The sequence below is a fragment of the Pinus tabuliformis genome, chromosome Q (assembly GCF_031772625.1).
Source record: "Pinus tabuliformis cultivar Carrire ecotype Pingquan chromosome Q, CPIR1, whole genome shotgun sequence".
NCBI classification, from domain to species: domain Eukaryota; kingdom Viridiplantae; phylum Streptophyta; class Pinopsida; order Pinales; family Pinaceae; genus Pinus; species Pinus tabuliformis.
In genome coordinates this window covers 645,208,163-645,233,853 of record NC_142296.1, presented here as the reverse complement: position 1 = coordinate 645,233,853, position 25,691 = coordinate 645,208,163, and the positions used below count along the sequence as shown (strand labels likewise).

At 36.8% G+C, this 25,691-nt stretch overlaps 1 pseudogene; it reads left to right on the top strand.

The window, feature by feature from the left end:
• Nucleotides 1-5,131: 5,131 nt before the first annotated feature.
• LOC149221141 (CO(2)-response secreted protease-like) lies at nucleotides 5,132-18,213 on the top strand (annotated as a pseudogene).
• The last annotated feature ends 7,478 nt before the right edge of the window (nucleotides 18,214-25,691 follow it).

Sequence of the window (25,691 nt, the reverse complement as noted above, 5' to 3'; positions counted from 1 at the left end):
CCTTCACTAAAAAGGAGCATTGACGATGACATCTAGCCAAGAAGATGGTGGGAAGCAAGAAGGAAATCTAGAACCCTTCAAGGAAGATGAAAATAAGAGTGATGACATCAAGGCCATAGAAGACCTAGAAGAAGGAAGTAAAGAAGACTTTGAAGAGGATCTCCTAACTAAACTTATAGCCTCCATGGAAAATATTAACAAATTTGAAAAAGGAAAATGAGGAACTTAAGAAGAAAGCACAAGATGGTGACCAAGACAAGACAAGGAAGGAAGTTTATCTTTTCAAGTACAAGAAAGAGATGAGTATCTCACCAAACTTAAGGATGAATTTCATCAAAAAAAAAATAAAGAATCATGAAGTCATATCCATTAAAAATTAATTGGATAAGGTAAAGAAAAGGGAAGAAAATTTGTCAAGCCAGCTTAAACAAAGACTCAGGAGCTTGAACAAGCCTGAAGCAGAGATTGGTCAATACAAGGAAGATGTCACCTCCCTTAGATCTCAACTACAAGAAGCAAGGAAAAAAGAACAAGGAGTTGAGAAGGTGATGGAATCTTTTGCACTCATAGAAGGACAAGTTGATGAAGCAGAAAAGGAGAGAAACACCATGACGTGCAAACTAGAAGAAAAGGATGATGAAATCACCAATTTAAGATCAGAAATCAATTCCCTTAAGGCCAAATCATGTGAAGAAACCAAGTTGAAGGAAGAAATTGTCTTTCTTATAAAGGAAGTTGACTCGCAGATTAAGAACTTGAAAAGTTCTCAAACTCTAGATGAAATCCTAAGTCATCAAAGGTCACCCCTTGATAAATCAAGTCTTGGCTACGTAGGTGAATCCTCAATTAAGAATGATGAAAACCCTAATTCTTCAAACAACAAGGATGTGAGGAAGCCTGGAATAAATGTTGGTGCTATGAGTTCCAACAAAGGAAAGAAGAAGAGTCAATACAGTAATGGGAGAAATCCTACTCCAAGGAGACTTGCAGATGGTGTCAAGAATAGAAAAGGAAATGTATATCATCAAAGAATCCCAAGGCAAAAGGACTTCAGAACTACATCAAATAAATCTTCATCTCCCACATACGAAAGTATGTTTCTTGGTTATTGCTATTATTGTACAAACTTTGGGCGCCTGGCAAAAGATTGTAGGGCATATCACAAAGAAAAATATCATGGTCCCCACCAATCTCCTAGAAGTAATTTTGCAAGAAGAACTCATGATTAATCATTCCTTAACAAGATGGAGTGCTTCAATTTCCATAAAATTAGACATATGTCGCGTGATTGTAACTTAACTTGGGTCCCTAGACAAGATAGAACTATGACAACCAAGCCAGAGAAGAAAGTTACACACGTACAAAGAAGGAAGAAAATTGGATCTAAAAGCCTCTTGAACACTCAAGACATCAACTCATGTTGTTGATCTAATGAGTACATCTTTGGCATATATGATATTCCAAGTCATGATGATACAATTTTGCCAAAAAGGAGACTAATAGGGGGAGCTTATGATTCTTGACTATTCCTGAAGAGGCTATCCGTGAAGAGCCCTATCAAACCCTTGATAAGTCACACATGGATAATCATATCTTGATAGATTATCTATCGGGAGTAATTACATTGAAGAAAATCTTGATATTGTGTCTTCACTACACATCCATTGTTGAAGATGTCTTCCACTTGATCACAAGCCAACAATCTTTCTTGTCTTGAGAGAAAAGAAGAGCTAAAGGAGTTTATGCAGGCACAAGGAGTTGGTTGATTACATGAAGAAATGAAAAAATCATCTACCTCATCCATTTCCATGAAAGAATGCAAAGGCTTAGGGGGAGAAAGTCCATTAAAGAAAGGCGTAATGACAAAGGGATTTTCAAAGAGAAACATAACAAGAAGGAGCACCATGACCGGGGGAGAAACATATCTATCATGGAGTACTATCATTGATGAAGAAAATGCAATGGAGAAACATGTCAAGAAGCAACTTGATCAGGGGAGTAGTTGGGCACCCCATTTTCCATTGATGTCAAAGGGGGAGTGAATGCTTAAAGGGGGAGAGTATTGCCATCAATGACAAAGGGGTAGATTGTTGAATAAAGTTGTCATTGATGTTATCATAATTGAAATTTTGAAACAAACCCTATATATTGTGCAAACCTTAGGAGACCTAAACCCTAACTACTTGACTAGACCCTAGGTGCATGAGTATATTAATGAAATTATAGATGCACTTTCCATAATGAAGTGCTAGCAATGATGTCATTATGATATCATGTTTTCATTGTTGAAGCTAGCCATGTCAGTCATTAATGATGGCAAGCCAATAACTTTCCCTTATATGCATTAACCAAGCTTTGTTGGAGATGCCTTATGAAAGAAGTTACCTTGTTGAAGATGCCCATGAAGACATATTGAAAAGGCACCATAGCCTTGTTGAATGATGCTCACAATTCCCATGTGATGAAGCCCTGAAGACATATTGAAAAGGCACCATAGCCTTGTTGAATGATGCTCACAATTCCCATGTGATGAAGCCCTAATCTAGTAACCCTAGATTTATGAATATGTCAAAGAAACCCTATCCCTTGTATATGCATGAAGATCACATCATAGAAGATTTTAGGGGCGAATGTTCGCCCTTTGGCGAAATTAAGGGATTTTAAATTTTTAGTGGGCAAATATTTTGTATCATAGTACATTTTTACAAATCACCTCAAATAGCCCACCTTATTTTAAGGGAGAGGGTAAAAAAGGTAAATTTAGCCCTTGAAATTAGGAGTTAGAACCTTCCATTCGCCCATTTTCAAGAATAGGTTTTATTTAAGTGAATCCTATGGGCCAAAGGCCCAAATACCATATTTATAAAATAGGTACGGTAAATTAATACAAATATAAATAAATGAGAGTTATAGTAAATAAATAAAACATTTTTTATATTTACTCCATAAGTCACCTTATATACATGGAAGGGTGTAAACAAATAAAAATATAAGTAAAGTGGAGGTATAGTAAATAAATAAAATGTCTTTTTATACTTACTCAAAAGGTATGGTAAATAAATAAAAATATAAATAAACTAGACGCATGGTAAATATATAAAACCTCTTTTTATATTTAGTCCATAACCCTCGTTCTATTCATGAAGGCTCAAAAAAGAGGTTTTATTTAAGTGAATCTTATGGGCCAAATACCATATTTGTAAAAGAGGTATGGTAAATTAATCAAAATATAAATAAACCAGAGGTATGGTAAACAAATAAAACATTTTTTTATATTTACTCCATAAGTCACCTTATATTCACGAACACTCAAAAAATGCGTTATATTTAGGTGAAACCTATGGGAAAAATACTATGGGACAAATACCATGGACTAGATTGTTATTAATACCATGCAAAAAAACATTATTAACCCTAATATTAATATTAATAAAAATAAAAATGGCACATGGTATTCACCAAAATGGCACATGCTATTGACCCATGGTATTCACCTGGAATGTAGCCTATTTAAATGGGGGAATGAAACCAGCATATATCCATCTTTACTCTGTATCTACTAACCCCTGAGAGGTATCAAATATCGTGATATGCAAACTAGCATAGAGTGAAAAAATATTTGATCCAATCAAGAGTAAAATTGGATGTTGTAATTTAATGTATGTTAAACATTTTAGGTTGGTTAAAATAAAAATCAACTATTAATTTTATTAATTTTTATAAATTACTAATAGTAATTTTTAAGCTCCATGTTTATGATAACCCACGGTATTGATCCATGGTAATACCATGGTATTCATGTGAGCATAGACTATTTAAAGGGGAAATTCTATCATCTTGGATCCATCTTAATTCTGGGTCTACCAAGTGCTCAGAGGGATAAATAGATTTCATCCCCCTAAGAGTGGTAGATGTGGAGTTAAGATGGATATAGGTTGGTTTTTATGATAATGAAGATATTAAATAGACTTAGGAAATTATATTGTAAAAAAATCTTAAGGTGAATGTTTAAAGCATAGACATTGGACAAGTATATTTGTATACTTCTTTTTAAACTGAAACAAATCCAGGGCTAAAAGGAATGGATTGATTGCACTAGTCATCCTTCTATAACTTTCCAACATATGCTGGAGTAAATAGATTGTAATTTGGGTAATTTTTCCAATTGAAAACAAAAACATACTTGTGTATTGGCAAGGTGGTTACGAGGTCCCTAGAAGTGATGAATTTGAATTTTTCTTGGTTTTACATATAGTATTAGGTTTTTTATCATGCTTTCTGTGAATGGCATGGGTGAATTTTATCCTACACCCACTAGGTTATCGATATGTAATTTCGGTAATTTTGATTTCAAAAGATATTTTAAAGAAATGCAATGATTTCATTTGTGTATTCAATAAACACAAGATTTTATAATTGAGTAAACTATTCGCCATGCCTGGTGAGAGATTCGCCAAAAAAGTATATATACATATCATATTATTGGTAAAATCGCCTTCCATTTTTCCTATATACCATGGAGATTCGCCCATTTATTATACATGTAAATTTAGGGGGGTTCTTAAAATTTTCCCTAGATCACATGCACTAGAATGTGAATATAGTGAAAAAATTATAATCCACTTGATGCTATAATTCCATAGAAGAAATTCTTTAATAGGGTTGTTATGAAAAAATATGCATATGATGAAAGAAAATATAAATTTCCATCCTTAGAGGTCATATCTTGAAGGAAATACTATTTCAGCTTATAGAGGAGGTCATAATATTTCCAATGAGTATTGCTTACCTCCTAATTCATTATTATTGAAGAGAAATCAATTTTTAAAATCAACATATGTCAAAAATTGTTAAACTGTCCAAGCCGACTTGAGTAGGATCATAAAACTTGGCAAAGAGAGGTGTCCCTTCAAATTATGTAAAAACAACTATAAATATAAACCTAAACATGTCCATTCAATCTCAGAATTTTCAGTGGAGACAAGACAAGAAGTAGAGAAGTAGTCGCAACCTAGAAAAGCAAGGAAGGCAAGTTTGTGGAATTGTTCTTGGTTTAAATATTCTCCCACAAGTTCGAGCTAGGAGGACAGAAGTTGTCGTAGTTTTCATGGTTGAAGTTTTCATAGTTGCCATGGTCGAAGCTACCCTAGTTTTCGTGGTCGAAGTTGTCGTAGTTTCCGTGGTCATAACTGTTGTAGTTGAAGTTGTCGTGGTTCAAACTACCATGGTTGAAGTTTCCGTAGTTGTCGTGGTTGAAGCTTTTGTAGCTGCCGCAGTTGAAATTGGCATAGTTGTTGTGGTCGAAGTTGTCGTAGTTGTTGTGGTTGAAATTGTCGTGGTAAAAGTGCTAATTTATTGGGATTGGAAAAATAGAGCTTGTTGAATTCTTATCTTGAGAACATAATAAGGGAGAGTTGGGAAACTTTGTGAAGTAGCATATTGAAGATTTATGGAGATCATTGAATACCATGATGCATTGAAGCCATCATGAGGTGACCTTGAAGAAGTTTTGTTTGGGTAACATGAAGAGTTGTGGAAAAACACCCTCTAAGAAGACAAAGTTGTCACTGATGAGCTAAGTGCTTTGGAGATTAAGGGTATTGTTGAAGGTGAAGATTATTTTCAGCGCTAGTTGCAAAAGATATTGGTAGACTTGAAGAACTATTAAACTTATCTTGATGAATTTAAGTCGTGGTTTAGCGCTGTAGAGGATCACAATCCTAAAGAAGACCAGGTTGGAGCCTGTACTAGAGATGGGGATGGAGCCCTAGAGGTTGGAGCCTCATAGAGATAAGGTTGGTGCCTTGGAAGATGGGGTTGGAGCCCTAAACGATAGGTATCCTCAAGAAACTAGGTCGTAGCCTGTACCAGAGATAGGGTTGGAGCCCTAGAGGTTGGTGCCTCAAACTGACAAGGTTGGAGCCTTGCAAAGTCCAAGTTGGTGCTTGTAATACTACAGGTTGGAGTCTCGGAGATAGAATATTGGTGTCTTCATCTAGGGTTGGAGCCCTGAACATATATTGTACTTGATCTATTGTAAAGAAGAAATTAATAAAAGTATTTATTCTATTATTGTTCATTTTGTGTTCTAAATATAAGTGATCTAACTGGTAAAAATAACAATTGAAAAGAACTATTGATTTGCCCCCCCTCTAAGTATTTACAACACAAGTGAGACTCCGTGTGGCCTTTGTTGGTTAATATTTTCTACAGATTCTGATGGTCCAACACCACTCCCAACATTAGTTGTTGGTGGCTCCTCACACGATGATGTATCAAGCTACTACGTTGCACTGGCATCAGAGTCAATGTGGCCCTTATCTAATAGGTGCAACCAATGCTATCCATACCTGGAATATGTTGGGAAGTAGGTTAAGCCTTCATCTAGGTGGATGAGGACCTAGCACTCGGTTGCACTTAAGATTTTGTCTCTCTTGTGAAGACTCGTGAACCACCCCGTGGAAGTCCCCCACAACAAATTGGTTGACATGGAGTCCTAGTTGAAAATCCACCAATAACTTCCTTAAGAAATATAGAGGTAACTCCATATTATTATAGGAAGGTTTGTCAAATACCATAAACCACTTGTCCATCTGATTATCTAGAAATGGTTGGTAGGTGCACCAGTCCATCCAAATGCATTTTTTGTTGATTGGTAAAGGTCAGTTGTCTCTTCGATCAATAAACAAAGACAACAAATCTTGTTTAGTAATGTTGAGGTCTCTGATTTGGTATTTATTTAGACAATTTCTATAATGTTCATTCATTTTAGCCCTGTAATTAAAAACATTGGTTAATTGGCTTTGGGCATTGGAGATGTATAATTGAGCTTGATAACCTTGCAAGAGACTATCATGAAGGCTCTGTGGTGTTTTGGAGATCTTGGATCAACAATTTCAATGTAGCCAAGGATGCATCAATTTCATCATTTAGATTTCTTAGTTCTTTTGGGTTTGGATGTTCTAAATTTTTGTTTGGTGATGGGGGTTTGGGTTCTAAGTAGGTTCCATATTAATCAATTTCCCTACAATTGAATATAATTATTGTGTTTAGGGTATTAATTTGGGTGTGTTTTTCCAGTTAAAAAAAAAAAAAAAAAAAAAAAAAACCATTAGAATACTTACGTCGATTCCAAATACTAGATATGATATTAATTTGGTCCTCAAAGTTGTTCAATAATCAACAAATTTTCTCCATATCTCCCAAAAACATGTCATGAGGTCACAATATGGTTAAAAATGGGGCTATTGGTATATAAATAAAAAATCTCACAGGGAAATGTACATATTCTTAAGAACATGTGCATGTTCCTATTATGCATGTGTATTCTAGTTAAAAACTTGTGTGAATGGTAAGTTGACAACCTAGTTAGTGTCCTAGTTGGCGATTTGTGCCTTCTTGAAAGTGGATGCTCATAAACATATGTACATTTCTAAAAATGTGTGAGTGTTCCTCCATACACATGTTTTTGATGGCCCCATTGCCACTTTTGGGGCCACCATCTTTTTGGGAGCACCCCAATTAAACAAAGGAAGCAATGAATGCAAGAAAATAGAAACCCTCAATAAATAAAAGAAAGCAAAGTAGATAGGAAGAAAATTTGCGCATAGAGTACTAGAAAATTGGTATGTGATATTCATAAATCTAAGCAATAATAAACTCATTTCAATTTGTTCCTTATGAATAACAAGAGTATTTAAGAAAAACATATAATTTTCAATGTACATCACTAAAATGTAATTTTATTTAATTGCCAATGGCTATCACTAAAATGTAATTTTAATAAATAAGAAATACATATATCCCTAAATTTCATAAGGTTTTATTATATAAAATGATAACATTTCTTTAATTTTTTAAAAATAATTTTGATGTAGGAAAAATTGTAAGTGATATTATGATGATAGCAAAAATAGGCACAACCCACAGTGATGAAACTTTAGAAAAAAGGGTAGCGCACGGAAATTGTCATATCGAAGAAGAGGCACAACACACACCCATGGGTAAAAAGGGTAAGCATGTTAATATAAACCAGCGGCTGAGGAACAAAGGATTGAGAACCCACAAAAGAAACCAATGGCGAGAAGAGCGAATTTGTCCCATCGGGAGAGCTGGACTCCACTGTGAAAAATGCGTTCCCGAGTATGAACGTGCAATTTTTGTGTAATTTATTCTCATCATTTCGTGCATTCTCAATTTTATCACGACCTCTTTTTAACACGATAAGCGCTGCAAGGATTTGCACGAATCTAAATCGTAAGTGGCCATCGTCAGATCCACTACATACACCACTCACTCTACTTTATCTCATTCTCCCTCCATTAAATAAAGCTCCACCCTTTGTAAATGTGTTAAAAAACCTGCACAGATGAATCTAGCTAGTAAAGGTTGAACACACAGCTTTGTTGAGCAAAAACACTAAAAGGAAATCGAAAGAAGAAAAGAATGATACATTTGAAAATATGTTACAATGCTCATGATATAGCATCACTGGGTGAAGATCCCAAGGTAATGCACTATAGTGGTGATCAATGAGAAGACTCAACACCTACAACAAGTTTCGGAGATAACTAGTCAGTTGCGGAGTTAAAGGAGTAAATCAAGGAGTAAAGCATGCAATCCCATTCTAACTAAGAGTCTGCATGTAGGTGTGTAGTAGTTCCAACACCCCCCCTGAACACCACTATGGGGAAAAATAGAAAATGGGCCCTGGCAATTAAGGCCAAAGGTCACCCAAAATACAGTGCAACTTGTACTAAAATGGAGGAAAGAGGGAAAACCTCGTGGGAAAACCCCCCCCTCAAAATAGAATGTAATCAAAAGAAAAGAGGAAGAAAAATACAGTTGCTAAGCAATTGTGTCCTTCACTCCAAGACGATCGCGCAAAGAGGAAAACTTCTGCTCAGTGAATGTCTTGGTGAAGATGTCTGCAGTTTGTTCTGCTGAAGGATAGAACTGCAAATCAATGACCCGTTCATGTACTAAGTCTCTGATGTAGTGTATATGGATCTCTATGTGCTTCGTCCGCTGCTGCTATACTGGATCCCTGCAAAATTTGAGAGTGCTCTGGTTGTCACACCAGATGACAATGGGCTGGTGGAACTGGACGCCCAACTCAGTGAGGAAGTTTTGTAGCCACAGAGCCTGAATGGTGATGTTGACTACTCCTCGGTACTCAGCCTCAGCTGAAGAGAGAGCAATAACAGCCTGCTTCTTGCTCAACCAACAGATAGGGCCAGATCCTAGACTGAGTGAATATTCGGAGGTGGACTTGCGATCAATGTTGTCTCCCGCCCAATCAGAATCTGTGAAGCCAAGGAGATTCAATGCAGTGCCTGCTGCATAGTGAATCCCGAAGGTGATGGTACCCTGCACATATCGGAGGATGTGCTTGGCAGCATTCCAGTGTAGCTCATGCGGCTCCTGCATGTATCTGGAAACTGCCCCTACTGCATATGAGAGATCTCGTATGGAGTGGGTGAGGTACAATAAGCTCCCCACTAGCTGTTGGTAGAGAGTGCTGTCAACTAATGGAGTGTCACCTCCATCCTCAAGGCAGACCTCATACAGAAAAGGAGTCGGTGCTGGCTTGCATTCAGTCATGCGAAATCTCTCGAGGAGATCCCATGCATACTTAGCCTGAGAGAGTTTGATGCCTGTGGCATTCTGGTTGATCTCAAGACCAAGAAAGAAGTGTAATGGACCCATGTCCATCATCAAGAACCTATCATGCGAGGCCCTCTTGACTGTAGCAATGGCTGAAGTTGAGCTTCCAGTGATTAGGAGATCATCTACATACAAAACTAAGATAAGAAGAGAATCATGTGTCCTAAGCATGTAAGAAGAGAATCAGACTTACATCTTTCAAAGTTTTGTGATAAGAGAAAAGAATCCATCTTTGCATACCAAGCTCTTAGGGCCTACTTAAGGCCGTAGAGGGATTTCTTCAGTCCATAGACCAAAGATGAATCCTGAATGAAACCATGTGGTTGCTCCATGTAGATCTCCTGAGATAGGTCTCCGTGAAGAAAGGCATTCTTCACATCCATCTGATGTACTTCCCACTGCTGGGCAGCTGCAATGGCAAGTGTAAGGCGTATGGAATCCATCTTTGCTACTGGAGCAAAGGTCTCGTCATAATCAATGCCATGTACTTGTTGGAAGCCTTTGGCTACTAGCCTTGCTTTTCGTCTGGTGATTTTCCCATTTACAACACTCTTGGTCCTGTAGACCCATTTGCATCAGACAAGTTTCCTTCCTGAAGGAAGGGGGACCAGATCCCAAGTCTGGTTCTCGAGGAGGGAGTTATACTCCTCCTCCATGGCGGACTCCCAAGATGGATGCCCAACATCCTCAGCATAATACTGTGGATCAGAAGACTGAATCAAATGACAATGCCAGGAGGGCGATGGTTTAGTGGTAGTGAAGACAAGAGGAGGCTCAATAAACTCTGAGCTAGTCCTTTGCAGATCAAAATGATCCCCCACAAGACCATTTCTAGCAGCTGGTTGGTCTTGTGCATATATCTCACGTAATCTCCTTGTTCTCTGATTTATGACAGGGGAATATGATTCACTGTTGGAAGCCCGATCTGGGCTTGGATGTGGATCATCATTTGCATGCACTAGATTTGTATTTGAAGACTCTGTCTTTGCATCTGCATGCTCTTCCTCGGCATCTTCATGATCTGTATCTGCATCTGAGTGCACTGAGTCATCATCTCGGACATGAGGTAGATAAAAAGTGTCTGCATGCGGCGCTTGAGGTGCATGCAAGAGACTTTCCTCAAATTTGACACTTCGCTCAATGATGAGCTTGTCCGTAGAGGGAATCAGGAGTCGATATCCCTTCACACCATCAGGGTATCCAACAAAGATGCACTCAGTGCTCTGTGGATCAAGAGCTTTCCTCTTTTTAGAGGGGATCCGGGCCCATGCTCAAGAGCCGAAAACACGGAGGTGAGTGACCTCTGGTTTAGTGCCGCTCCAAGCCTCAAAGGGGGTCTCATCCTTGACAGACCTATGAGGAGATCTGTTCTGGATGTAGTTAGCACAATTAAGTGCTTCGGCCCAGAGCTTATGAGGCAGTGACTTGGAATGCAACATGCAGGAAGCCATATCTTTGAGAGATTGGTTCTTTCTCTCAGCAACTTCGTTCTGCTGCGGAGTGTATGGAACTGTGCACTGCAACTGTATGCCAGACTGAAGGCAAAGGTTTTGAACTGCTGTGTTAACATATTCCCCCCCATTGTTTGTACGGAGGGCTTTGATCTTTCTCTCTGACTGTGTCTCAACTAGTGCTTTGAAATCTTCAAAGTGCTCAAAAACTTCAGATTTGTTCCTGAGAAGATACACCCAAGTATACCATGAGAAATCATCAATAAATGTAAGCACATACCTTGCTTTGTTGATGGAAGGATGAGGAAAAGGCCCCATGAGATCACTATGGATCAGATCTAGAGGAGAAGATGCTCTGTGAGTCTTTCCGGTGTCAAACTTTTCTCTGGGATGTTTGCAAAGAACACACCCTTCACAAACTCCTTTGGAGAAACTGATATTTGGCAAGCCTTCCACCATCTCATTCTTGCTTAGCTGCTGCATATACCTGTAATTTAAGTGACCAAATCTCTCGTGCACAAGCCTACTACTATCATCAGCATGTGTAAGAAATAAGGAGGATTCAGATTCAATAAATTTAGAAAATGTATACAGTCTGGCTCCATTGTTTACCTCACCAGTTGCAATTTTGTCGCTGCTATGTAGATCATATATGTTCACTACATCTGGAGTGAATTCCACTCTCTTTCCAGTGCAGGAATGAGTGATCTGATAAACTGAAAGCAGGTTTACCGAAAGTTTTGGAACATGAAGCACATCTTCAAAGCTTCTGTGTAAAAGTTCCACTCTACCTTTTCTGGTGACCTCAATAGGTGAGTCATCTCCCATGAGGATGGGAGGTCCTTTGCATGCATCCAAAGAGGAATAGACTTCCTTTGCAGCAGCCATATGATGTGATGCACCAAAATCTATAATCCATGCATCGGGAGAAGAATTAATTGCAACTAAAGCATGAAAATTGTTACCTTTTCCGTGTGGCGGGTCCTCAATTTTCTTCTTGGCGCCTTGAGGGATGTGGTCCCCAAGGTTGTGCTTCTGAATATTTTCTGCCATTTGGTCAATTTGTTTCTTCATGCAAGAGGATTCTGGATGGAATCCTCTTTGACAGTAGGTGCATTTGTTTCCTTTCTTCCCTTTCTCATTTCTCAAGCCGGAGGAGTCATTGAAGGGCTTGGTGTACCCTTCCTTCTTTGGGTGGGAATGTGCTTTTCCTTTGTCTTTTTGCTGCTGATTTTTCTGATTTGAATCAGATCTGTGATTTTTATTGTGGCTGCCATCATGCACAGCAAGTGCATGTGCTTTTGGAGGTTTGATTTTCCCCATGCCAATGAGTTTATCTTGCTCAAAAATAAGGGACTCCATAAATTCTTTGAGAGAAGGCATAGTGTAGGATTTACCTATTACGAGCCTTACTGAATGAAATGTAGACACAAAGACGGAGTATTCTAGTCCAAGCTTTGACATAATAGAGAGAACTTGGCGACTCTCCTCCTTGGATTTGTCAATTCCACAACCCTTGTGTTGCAGCAAAAGATCATTATATTTGGTGAAGAAGTCTTGAATTATGTCATAGTTCCGTGGATCCAATGATAGCAGCGCCACTTCGAGCAGATGTCCTTTCATCTCATCCTATTTCCCGTAGAGATCTTCAACCTTTTTCCAAATCTCATTGGGAGTATTGCAGGCAGATAGATGAAACTGCAACTCTGGAGAGATGCACATGCATATGGATCCGTGGGCCTCATCCATACGGTTGAGGTACTTAGATTTCTCTATGGCTGAAGTGGGTTCCACTTCTGTAGCCATGGTAATCCTGTACAACCCTTTATGACGAAGGTATCGAGCCATTTGGTCCTTCCATTCATGATAGTTGTACGGTGTTAGGATCGATGCTTTGGCAAACTCCATTTTTCTGTCAATCTTCAATCTCCAAGCTGTAATACTTGCAAAATAAAGTACTAGTGCACCTTTTATCTAGCAACCTGTGGGCTCTGATACCATGTAAATGTGTTAGAAAACCTGCACATATGAATCTAGCTAGTAAAGGTTGAACACACAGCTTTGCAGAGCAAAAACACTAAAAGAAAATCGAAAGAAGAAAAGAATGATACATTCGAAAATATGTTACAATGCTCATGATATAGCATCACTGGGTGAAGATCCCAAGGTAAAGCACTATAGTGGTGATCAATGAGAAGACTCAACACCTACAACAAGTTCTGGAGATAACTAGTCAGTTGCGGAGTTAAAGAAGGAGCAAATCAATGAGTAAATCATGCAAAAGGAATCTTGCATGCAATCCCATACTCTAACTAAGAGTCTGCATGCAGGTGTGTAGTAGTTCCAACACCCTCCACCAAAGTCTTACAACGGACCGTTCTGATTGAGTAGATAGTAGTGAGAAATATTATTGATGGGGTTCAAGCTTTGTTTTGCATTGCTTTTTCTCTGCACTCTGCTACTCGGCCTCGCCATTGCTGACGATGGAAAGGTACGAACTCTTAATTTCTTCAAATTAATTCTATTTTTGCTACAAGATTACACAGTTTTAATGTTGCTAATTTCGCTGATCTGCATGCAGGTGCACATTGTGTACATGGGGAGTTTACTCAACAATAATAACGAAGAGCTTGTAACCAGTCGTCTGCAGGTTCTTTCGTCTGTTCTCGAAAGGTATCAAATTATGAAATAAATATTCAAATTTCAGAATTGATTTTATTGTTCTTATATTTATGTGTGTGTCGGGCGGTATTTGAACCTTTGCAGTCCGAGACACGCAGAGAAATCTCTGGTGCGTAGCTATACTTATGCCTTTAATGGATTCGTAGCAGTATTATCCAAAGAACAAGCAACTGCATTAGTTGCTACGTCTCGTTAACCAGTGTTGTTGTTAATCAGTATTCCTATTCTGATATATAATTCCCACGATTTAACAGGGAAAGCAGGAGTATTACCAGTGTTCAGTGTTGTTGTTAATGAGTATTCCTATTCTGATATATAATTCCCACGATTTAGCAGGGAAAGCAAGAGTATTATCAGCATTCCCTGATCCAGTGTTAAACCTTCATACAACACACTCATGGGACTACTTAGAAAAGGACTTGGCCATGGCAGGCTCTTCTTACAGAGAACCGAAATCTTCTGGGGCTGATGTCATAATAGGGTTTCTAGATATAGGTATATTATTCTTTTGAAACTCCATTAGGTTAAGTTCAGTTTTGATTGTAGAGTTAGGGGAAGATATTTGAAATTTGAATATTTTAGAATTAGTATAATAATGAGAATGTTTATTTATTTTAAATTTATATATAAAAAATAATTTATAAATACATTGATGGTATTAGTTCATATTTATACAAAGTGTATTTTAAAACACTACAAATTAATTTGGAAAATAATGGAAATTTAGGAAAATAATGGAAATTTAGGTAACACTATGACAAAATCTGTCCTAATTTTTTGAAAATCTCAGTTTGTCAAATTTTAGGATTTTGTGTGGTTCTTGATGTTGCTGAATCTATTTCTACCATAAAAAATGAAACAAACACTCTACCATTCTGATTTTTTGAAACTTTTTTTTACACGATTCAGCAAAGAAAATTGTAGTTGGGGTTGGAATATGTGTAGGGTCAATTTTTTTTTTCACTCTCTTGTTTTTCTCCTCGTCCAATTGAGAAAACCTAATTTGGAAACATATTTTAAACAATTTCTAAAATCCTCAATCTAATTAAATTTAAGGAAATGAAATTTTGAAATATGTTAAGAGTAATATGCTTGTCTTAAGAAACACTCTATAGTTTAGTTTGTCATAAGAAATACTCTCTCCTTTAGTATGATAAAAATGGAATATAATATTCTGTTCAAAGTTTTGATTCAATCAAATTACATAAAATTTAAAAATATTTAAAAAATGAAATTTAAAAAATAATAATTATAATTATTAATAAAACATTTTGATTTCATTTAGTTATATTAAAAAATAATAATATAAAATAAATGATTATAATTATAATTAATAATTAAAAATTGATTCTTCAACTATTAATCATTGACATTAAATTTCTTGTATTTTTTAGAGTGAAAAGAGATTTGAGACATCAAATCCAGTGTAATTCTTTTTAATATAAAAAAAGATTTGATATATGTTAATGCTGAACTGTAATTTTTTTTAAGTGAAAAGAGATTTGAGAAGCAATTTTTTGATACTGAGTAAATTTGAACTTAAATAAACCTATGCTCATTTTTAATTATTTTTTAAACAAATTCGTATAACTTGCGAGAAAATAAAATTTTATCTCGAAGGCATTTGGCGGGAAGCAGCCAGCTTGAGTGATAAGGGTATGGGCCCTATTCCTGCGCGGTGGAAGGGAAAGTGCGTTAAGGGAGAAGGTTTCAATGTCTCCAACTGCAATACTCCTGTCTTAACAGGAAAATAATTGGGGCAAGATATTACTTTGGTGGAGAGGACGATGATTTGGTGACAAGTATTAAAATGAAATCAATATTGCCACAAACAAGGACTGCAAGAGATTATGAGGGCCATGGCATGTTTAAATCTTCCACTGCAGCTGGCAGCTTTGTGGATAATGCAAACTATAATGGTCTCGGTAAGGGAACAGCCAGAGGTGGACCAGCCAGTTCCCCTACTAGAATTGCCATGTATAGGGTTTGTGGGGTGGACTATGGGTGCCCTGGTGTGCAGATTTTAGCTGCCTTTGACGATGCAGTTAAAGATGGAGTGGATATTGTATCCATCTCAATTGGAGTTCGGTCCAGAACTCAGGCCGATTTTGTGAACGATCCAATTGCCATAGGAGCATTTCACGCTACTCACAAAGGAATTCTGGTTGTATCCTCTGCGGGAAACGAGGGACCTGATTCCCAAACAGTGGTTAATACTGCGCCATGGATTTTTACAGTTGGAGCGACCTCAATCGACCGGGATTTCCAGTCAAACATTGTGTTAGGTAACGATAAGATTATTCAGGTGAGAACAAGGGAAAACAAACACAATAGTATAATGTTTTTTCACTTTACACAACAATTAATAAGTTCATTTCTTCACAACCTTACTAATAGATTCTGCCATTCAACAGCATTCCCTGTTTTTATAGTGATAATTTCATGCCTGTTCCTACCAGTATTCAAGACTATTTTATAAAGAAGTCGACTAAAGGGGAAATAAAATGCAGTTTTGTCACTCTCTCGAATTAGCAAAACAATTCTGATGATCAAACATATGTGGATTAGTTCTATAAATAAACCTGTTGTAAAATGCATATACATTTTTCGTGATTTGTAGATCCAATATTTTGGGATTTGGCTGTAAAAATTTATACTGTGCATTTAGGGTAAGGGCATCACATTTTCGAATCTCAGCCAGTCGGCCGTGCACCTGCTTGTGTACGGAGGAAGCATACCTACCGAGTCCCGTATCCGACCCTTTGACCCAGTAGAGGCAAGGTAAATTAAAGTATACAATGTAGGAATTTTATAATTATATTTTTCATGAAGAGGGGAAATTCAAAGGAAAGTATTGTGCAGCAATTGTGTTCTAGGTTGCTTTGATGGAAACAAAACAAAAGGAAAGATTGTAGTCTGTATGGAAAATGAGACAGCTACATCGAGGGGATCCATGGTAGTAGAAATCGAGGAGTACACTGGAGCCGTAGGCATGATTTTCGTGGACAACATACAACTATCTGAAGCATTTGAGTATGGTACCTTTGCAGCGACTGCAATAAGTAAATCGTCTGCAACAGAGATATTTTCTTACATAAACTCAACCAGGTGCGTTCGCCTACAATTCCTGCTCTTTATAGATTCATTTGGCTCATCCAATTAGAGTGTGGTTTATAATCTTCCAAGCCTTGTCATTATAGAAATCCTGTTGCAACAATTACTCCATCAACGGTGGTTGCAAATGAGAAGCCGACTCCTGTTGTTGCATCTTTTTCATCAAGAGGTCCTGGAGCGCTGACCCAGAACATTCTCAAGGTATGTAGTGGCCAATTAACTTTCAGAAGCTAATTATGAGAGATCATCACAACCTGAATCCCTCAATTGATATTTGTAGCTAGACATCAGCGCACCAGATCTGAACATCATTGCTGCATGGGATCCTCCCAATACGTTTATAGACACAGTTCTTTCAGAGACGATGTCTACCGCATTTTACATGATTTCTGGAATGTCCGTAGCAGTTCCTCATGTTAGCGGAGCTGCTGCATTTTTAGAATCTATGAATCCTACTTGGAGCCCCTCTGTTATCAGATCAGCCCTGATGACAACAAGTACTTATGATCAGGTTTTATTCTTGAAATGCATAATCCCTTAAACCAACTTTTTTCCTAGGGTTAGTTCAGGGCCATCCTTGAAGTCAGGTATTGAATTAGCTCAAGTAGTGATTCTAGTCAATGTTAATGGTAATGGGTATTTAATTATTTCAATGTCAGCATATATGTATATATGTCACAAAAATACCTTTTTCACAACTGTCTCTCTTTCTAACATCTGCACCCTAATGTATATGGCAGCCATTGTAAGGAACAATATGGGAAAGTTTTTGACTAATGCATCAGATATCGCTGGGACGCCATTTGATTTTGGAGCGGGAGTAGTAAATCCAATAGGAGCTCTGTAACCAGGACTCGTATATGAAACATCAATCGATGATTACTTCCACTTTCTGTGTAATTACGGTCTAGACTCTGAGAATATCAAGCTCATCGCTGCGAATAAAACCTATAGGTGTTCATCCGGTGCAAAGATGGATTTGATCAGTAACATGAACTATCCAAGTATAGCCATTTCCAAGTTAAATGTTGTGAATGGGAGCACAATTGTAACCAGAAGCATCACAAACATCAGTCCTGATCTCGCACCCACTTACAAGGTTACCATCGGTGCACCTCCGGGTCTGAGTGTGAAGGTCTCTCCAGAAATTCTTCAATTCTCTCAAACTTCCAAGAAGCTATCTTTCGACGTAGTTTTTACACCAACCAAGGTTGCCACCAAAGGATATGTTTTCGGTACACTCGTGTGGAGCGATGGAAAGCATAATGTTCGTACTCCTTTTGCAGTGAATCTGGTGTGACCAAAGCATAATTGGTGACCTTACAGATGGTCAAGTAATAAAACAAATCGAAACCAACAAAGGCTGCTTATTCCTTGCATAGACCATAAAGTAATAAAGCAAGCGAAACTTGCTTTTTGTAAACCTGTTTTTTGTTAGACATAATTATCTCTCGCAATTTCTTTGAGAGTCATCAATATAATGGTAAAAGGGAAAAAATGAGTTTCTAAATTTGTTTTTTTAAGATATAATTTCCAAAACACATAACTAAGAAAATAGTGTTTCTCAAATCACAGGAACTCAGATAAGTATTTAACATATAAAAATGAGGAAGGGGTTTAATCCTCACTAGGGCATGGGAAAGGCTAGGATTGGAAGCCAGTGCTTTGGGGAATTAAACTTCCCAAGGGGTATCCAGGCTCGATTGGGCCTTACAAAATCCTAGTGATAAGTATCTCATCATGGGTGGATCCATCTTCTTCAAACCAATAAGCAAGCTGATCCCGGCCCAGGCTTAGCCTAATTTAAAATTAACATACTAACCATGGTTGATATTACATTAATCTTAATGCTAATGTTGATATTACATTAATGGTTGAAGTGAGATGATGGGGTTGACCTTAGTTGACCATGATTACCAATACTTACCATGGTTGACGTTAGTTGAGCATGATTAAACCAAGGATTAAGGGGAATATTATGGTTGACCAAGGTTAGAAAATGTTCACAACTAACATGTGTGGAGTGGATTCATTAACCATGGTTGACCATGGCTAAAGAGGGATGCTGAGGTTAAACATGGTTGAAGATAGTTGACAACGTTAATCAATGTTTAAGAGGGTTGACTAAGATTGAGTGAATTTCGCCAAGGTCAACCATTGATATAACAAAGTATTATTGTTACATCGATCTAATGATGTTACATTACTATTGACCATTGTTACATTCAAAGGGATCATGGGGTCTTACTTATTTTATCTAGTTGGCTTTATGATACCTTAATGATTTCCTTCCAGTATTTGGTAATCAAAGAGATAAGTTAGTCTCTATGACATAACTCTTACTTGGTGAGTCTTTACCAAGGCTCTTCATAGCTCCACTCAGCTACCAAATTTAGCTTTGTTGTTAGGAGTTCACTTTTTTCATCCAACCTTGCTAGTTCACTTCCCTCATCCCCCGTGATCCCCCATAAGGTAACATCCCTCACATCCAGTTATTCATGGAAGTGGTAAGAAGTGGTAGTAATCCCCAAAGCTAAATGAGCTTCCTTGGGCCTCACCCTTGGGAGCCTCATGTTTAATGAGTCTCTTTCTATCCTTTTCTTGAGTACCTTTTAATGGTTGAATATATCTTCAAATGATCATGGTTTCCTCAGGAACAATGAAGGCTTAATCAATTATCAACAACAACCCTCTCATAAGGTCTAAGAGGGTATTCCATTTGGTTGAGCAAGGAGAGCATGACAAGAAGGAAATCCATACAACCCACTAATGTAATGAGGAAAGGTCTAGGGTGTATTCTTATAGGCATGAAATATTATACAAGACTATAATAGGTGTGTTGGTGCATGTAGGTGGGTTTTCAAGTTCTAGATTTGAATTTGGTTCTAGTCCCACATGTGAGGACTCAACCTGAGGTCCTCTAACTAAAATTAATTTTATCCTCTAATTTCACAACAAGGAAAATTACATGTTTATAACACAAAAATTATTTGATAATATCATATAAGTAAATTTTGATTTATAACATATCAAACATTTTAATCATTTTAATCATAGAAATTTGAATAAATAAAATAACAAATGGAAGAATACATGATCCGGTGGCTTGGTTGAGGTGTTCTTGTTGGTGCTGCCCAACTAAATTTGCCTCCCTACCAACTAGAAATGTCTATTTGACTTCCTAGCCGAGGGTACCTCCATAGGCTCCCTCGTCCCCTAAGCCCAAGTCCAACAAAAACTACCATCTTGTTTCCAAAGAAAAAGGTTGAATACTCTCCAACCACAACCAAAATCAAGCTCACAACCAAAACATATATCCTCACTTCTCCTTCCTTCCTTTCCCTCCAATTATTTCCTCCAATGCCAAAAATAAAGACCTAGGATCTCCCTTCTCCTCTCATCCTCCTTCCTAATATGTCTCCCTCACTCATCCACCTCAACTACCTACCATTATGGCCATTAGTATTCCCTCGTGTTTTTTATTTAATGGCCTTGAATTTCCCCCCATATCTTATCCAGAAATAAATTCTAGAAGGCAAACTTGTCGAAATTTAGGAAATGAAATATTAATATTTAATTCTAAATAACTTTGGAGAGACAACTTGTAAAAACTTAGGAAATGAAATAATAATTAAATAATACATAATAATAAAATATTAATATTAATTCATATCGGTAAAATTACATATTCACAAGAATATAATAATTTAATATTATAACACAACTTAATAATTATAAGCCATATTTTAAGTTTAATTAAACATTAATCAAGGTTACTCATTTATTTAATCATCTAACATTTTAAGCTTTAGAATACTAGCGTATTGATGCAAAGTGTGGGTATATAGCTAGCATACACATACCGAATATGTATACTAATAATACTTATTCGAATCAAGCATAAGAAAACCAATCACCTAGCAAGAAGACTCATAAGATAATATATATATATATATATATATATATATATATATATATAAAGAATGAATGGTAGCTTTTTTTACAATCAAGGTTGTGGATTAAATTTCGCCTTGGGGCATTTTAACAAGGGGTCATGACATTTGATCATGCCCCCCCTACATAATTAATATATTACATAGTTATTTTTTTTTATTTTTTTTTATACGTAACATTTCACTTGAATGGAATTATGTTCTTATTATGCTAGGCTCCCTCACTTATTATATATATAAGGGAGGATAGTGTTGTATATTTTGTCATCATTGTACTCTATTCATTGTATTGCCTTAGAGAAGCCTTGTACAAAGAAATACATTAGGGTGCATGAGAAAACCCTAGAATAAAAAGGATATGTCTTCTTGTTTCATGGAGAGTTTTCTTTTTTGTGAATTATAGGTTTGCTTGTGTGACTCTAGAGTTTATGTTATGCATGTAGACCCTAGAGAAGAACATGGAGTTGGTGTTATTCATGATGATGATTATGAAGGATCTTGTTGTACTACTAGATTTTATAATCTAGTAGAAGACGTGGACATTGGAGATAACACCATGAATAATTTTAAAACCTTAATCTTATAGGATGTGAGGCTAAGGAAATATCATGATGACAAGAAATTGATGGGTCTTGAGCATGTTGTGATGTCTTTTTTGAAAGACAAGTTGATTATTACATCTTTCATGACGTTCCATGGAGGTGGTGTTTTTTATGTTAATGTAAGAGTTGAAGACCAAATATTTGAGTACACGAACCATATGATGGACAAGCATATGTGGAGACGAGGACTAGAGTTGTTTTTCCATGCACATGTGTGATGCAACATGTGCAGGGTTTGTAAACCCTAAGGAAGAAAACAATGGTAGTGTGAAGAGAATATGTGATAAAATCTCGTTGATGCCAAGGGAGTAATTGTTGGTGTTGATACTAGCTTATTTTGGATATTTAATGGTGGCTATGACTTTTCAAGATTTTACCATGCTAGGGTTTGAAGAGGTGGATATTGTATCAATTTTATAGTAAATTTGTTCATTTGTATTTCATTTCTTCTATATATGTATAAAGTATCTTGTTATCCAAAATGGTGTGATTGCAAATTTCAATTTTCTTCTTGCATGGTCTTCATCATTAAGTAATTTTCAAGATTTATCATTCACATTTATTTGATATAAGAAATGTTGAAATTTTTAAGTTATTTAGTAAAGAACTCAAAGATAAAAATATATTTCTATTATGTAAATTATTGTAATAACGCGATTTTTAGAATTGGTATACCATTGAAGAATTGTTCCCTAATATGATACAAATTGTAATTTGTTTGGGGTCATAAACTACATGTATTACGAGGATTATGCTTAATTTAAATATCTTTAAAAGCTTATTCCAAACTCCTTCAACAATACAACATGTGAGAGTGCTTGTTTCAAAGATGCACATTCAACCTAGAAATCTAACACTTCAACATCAAATAAAAAAACACTCCACTTCAAAGAATATGTACCATGAAATACACACACACCCAAAATTATCTCAAATGTGCATTTTTAGCATGTCACAATCAACCCAATATACAAAATGACATCTCATGCCTAAAAATGGAAGTATGGAATATGGTGATGTAATGACTCCCACACACACACACATATATAACATTACCATTTCCTAATGAAAATTATACCATCTTCTCCTAATTTTTTTAATATCACCTTCTTGAATCATTAGAGAGTTTCTTGGTAGCATTATAACCTTGTTTTTTCTTTGTTGATGAATAGACATCTTATCACATTGTGAAATCTACATAATTCAAGAGAATAACTTTTACAATCACTTGGTAACATTCTAATCCTTTTAACTAAAAGGTTCTATGCACCAAAATACAACCTCTTGTTTTGATAATAAAAGCATTAACCACTAGATTCTAGTGAACTATACCTTAAATAGGAAATACTAAATGTATACACACATCACCATTAACTCTCAACCTCTTGTTTTGATAATGAAAGCATTAGCCACTAGATTCTAGTAAACTATATCTTAAATAGGAAATACTAAATGTATACACACAACACCATTAACTCTCGATTCTATGCACCAAAATACAACCATTAACTCTCGATCCTATGCACCAAAATACAACCTCTTGTTTTGATAATGAAAGCATTAACCACTTGGTTCTAGTGAGCTATACCTTAAATAGGAAATACTAAATATATAGCAACATCACCATTATCTCTTGATTATATACACTAAATGTATAGACACATTACCATTATCTCTTGATTAAAAAGGTTATGGGTTTATGGACTCTTTCATATTTTATGACTAAACTATTAACTATCGGGATTCTTATTATAGCCTTGAAATATATTTTTATTTATGCAACTTGATTCTATGCACCAAAATACAACCATTAACTCTCGATTTTATGCACCAAAATACAACCTCTTGTTTTGATAATGAAAGCATTAACCACTTGGTTCTAGTGAGCTATACCTTAAATAGGAAATACTAAATATATAGTAACATCACTATTATCTCTTGATTATATACAATAAATGTATAGACACATCACCATTATCTCTTCATGAAAAAGGTTTAATGACTAATGACGTGACTCTTTCATGTTTAATGACTAAACCATTAACTATCGGGATTCTTATTATAGCCTTGAAATATATTTTTATTTAAAAGGTTTAATGACTAATGACTCTTTCATGTTTAATGACTAAACCATTAACTATCGAGATTCTTATTATAGCCTTGAAATATATTTTTATTTATTTCTATGTGCATATAGAATATATATAAACAACATAATTTGATATACATTAAAACTTGTTACGTTAATATCGATTATGTTATATGTATAAAATCTTTGATATGTATACACCGCTTGGGTATCGGTTTGATACAACGATTGGTATCTCTTAAACCTTTTACATAGTCCAACTCCTTTGGATTGCAATGCATGTGGTATTTTAATTTTGTTAAATTGATTACCATAAGCCTTGATTTTTCGGGATGTTTCTGGAGTGTTCCATGACATACATGGCCATTACCAAAGCGCTTCTGGAGTGTTCCATGATATACATGGCCATTACCAAAGCGCTCGACATTAATGTACGTTGAATTATCAACCTGTTGTGCCCTACAACGACCCCCCATTTCATATCATCTGTATTTACAAACAATTAACATATGAAATGGGTCCCTTTTAAAAATTAATTGGTATTAATAAAGTTGTCCGAAAAAGGTATGATAATCAAATGTGTTTGTAAATTGAAGCCTTTTTCGAATAACAATGTTTCCAAAATAAAACAATCTTTTGTTATTGCGATAAAGCGATCGCAAGATCGCATATCGCAATGACAAGAGAGATGCACTTAAACGGCACTTTGGTCTTTGCCGATGCGATATCGCTATCGGCAATCGGCGGTATTCATTGCATACACAAAAAAGAGCACATATCTCATACCCCGATGCGACGCTATATCGGCGATCGGCTATCGGCACTGCCTCTTGTGAGAAAACGCTTTAAGTTATAAACCCCGACCCGATGCGATATCGCTATCGGCCGTCGGCGGTATCCCATGCACTTTTATAAGGCGCTCAGGTCTTTCCCCGATGCGATGCGAATTCGCTATCGGAAGTCGGCAAATCACTTAATATGCATCTGGTAATGTGTTCACATGCTAGTCCGATGCGATATCACAATCGGCGTTCGCCAGGGCTACTTTCAAACGATAGTGTAACTCTTTCCCCCATGCGATGCGACATTGTTCATCGGTGATCGGCATTTTCAAAAAGTGATTGTTTTAAGCTGTAAAGTTATATTTAAATCCGGTTGATAAAGCGCAGATTTCAAAATGCCGTTAAATGCAGGGATAAGGTAATGCATGCGTATTTAATAACTTTGCCCCTTCGATTAACGAATACTTACGTCTAAGGCATATCATATCTGTTGCACGCGTTGGGTGGTCATTCAACTGAATAACAACGTAAAGGTCATTTAATGGGTAGCAGGCCTTAAAATCACCATTAATGCATATGCGATCTCTTACCAGTGATTGGATCCGCAGCCACTTTTTTGAAAATTAATAGCGCCACGCTTCAAGTGATATATATCTTTCCAATTATGCTTTGTCTTCATTATTCCTCGTGTTACGATTTCTCTTGCACTTGTGTAGATTTCGTTTGTTGAGAAAAGCCTGAACATGATGGGGAAGAAAAATAAGAGGAGTTCTGGTTCTACTACAACACCTGTTGCAGCACAAGCTGCTTCAATTTCGAAGAAAGGCCTAATCTCGGACACTACGTGCACTAGTCTTGCTAGGACCACATGGCAGGGCACATATAATCTGTTGGAGGCCGAGCAACCAAAAGTGACAGTGAGAACAGCTAGTGTAGATGTATTAAGGAAGTCTGATGCAACGCTCAAAGACTTGGCCGACTCCTTTTTACACAGAATAGCGGCCAGAGAGCAGGTTCTCCCTTACACAGATGTGGTGCGCTGGGCAATTGAAGAAATCCCCATCACTGATAGAACTTTCCATACAAGGGACGGAAGGATTTTCGGGTCATTCAAGCCTGATGACCTGAGGCGAATGTATCATCTGCCTGAACCGGAGCTAGTCTACAACAGAACCTTCGTGGAGAAATTCGCAAAAGAAAATGAATCGCCATCCGAACCCCTCCGAGATTGGAGGCAGAACCCAGCCAAGCACAAGCATGAAAGTTCGGGTAAGTACTCCAACGTTTCTTTGGCTTCTCCCTATTGCTATGCGGGGATTATGATGTGTAGATTGTGGGGATTACATGACTCC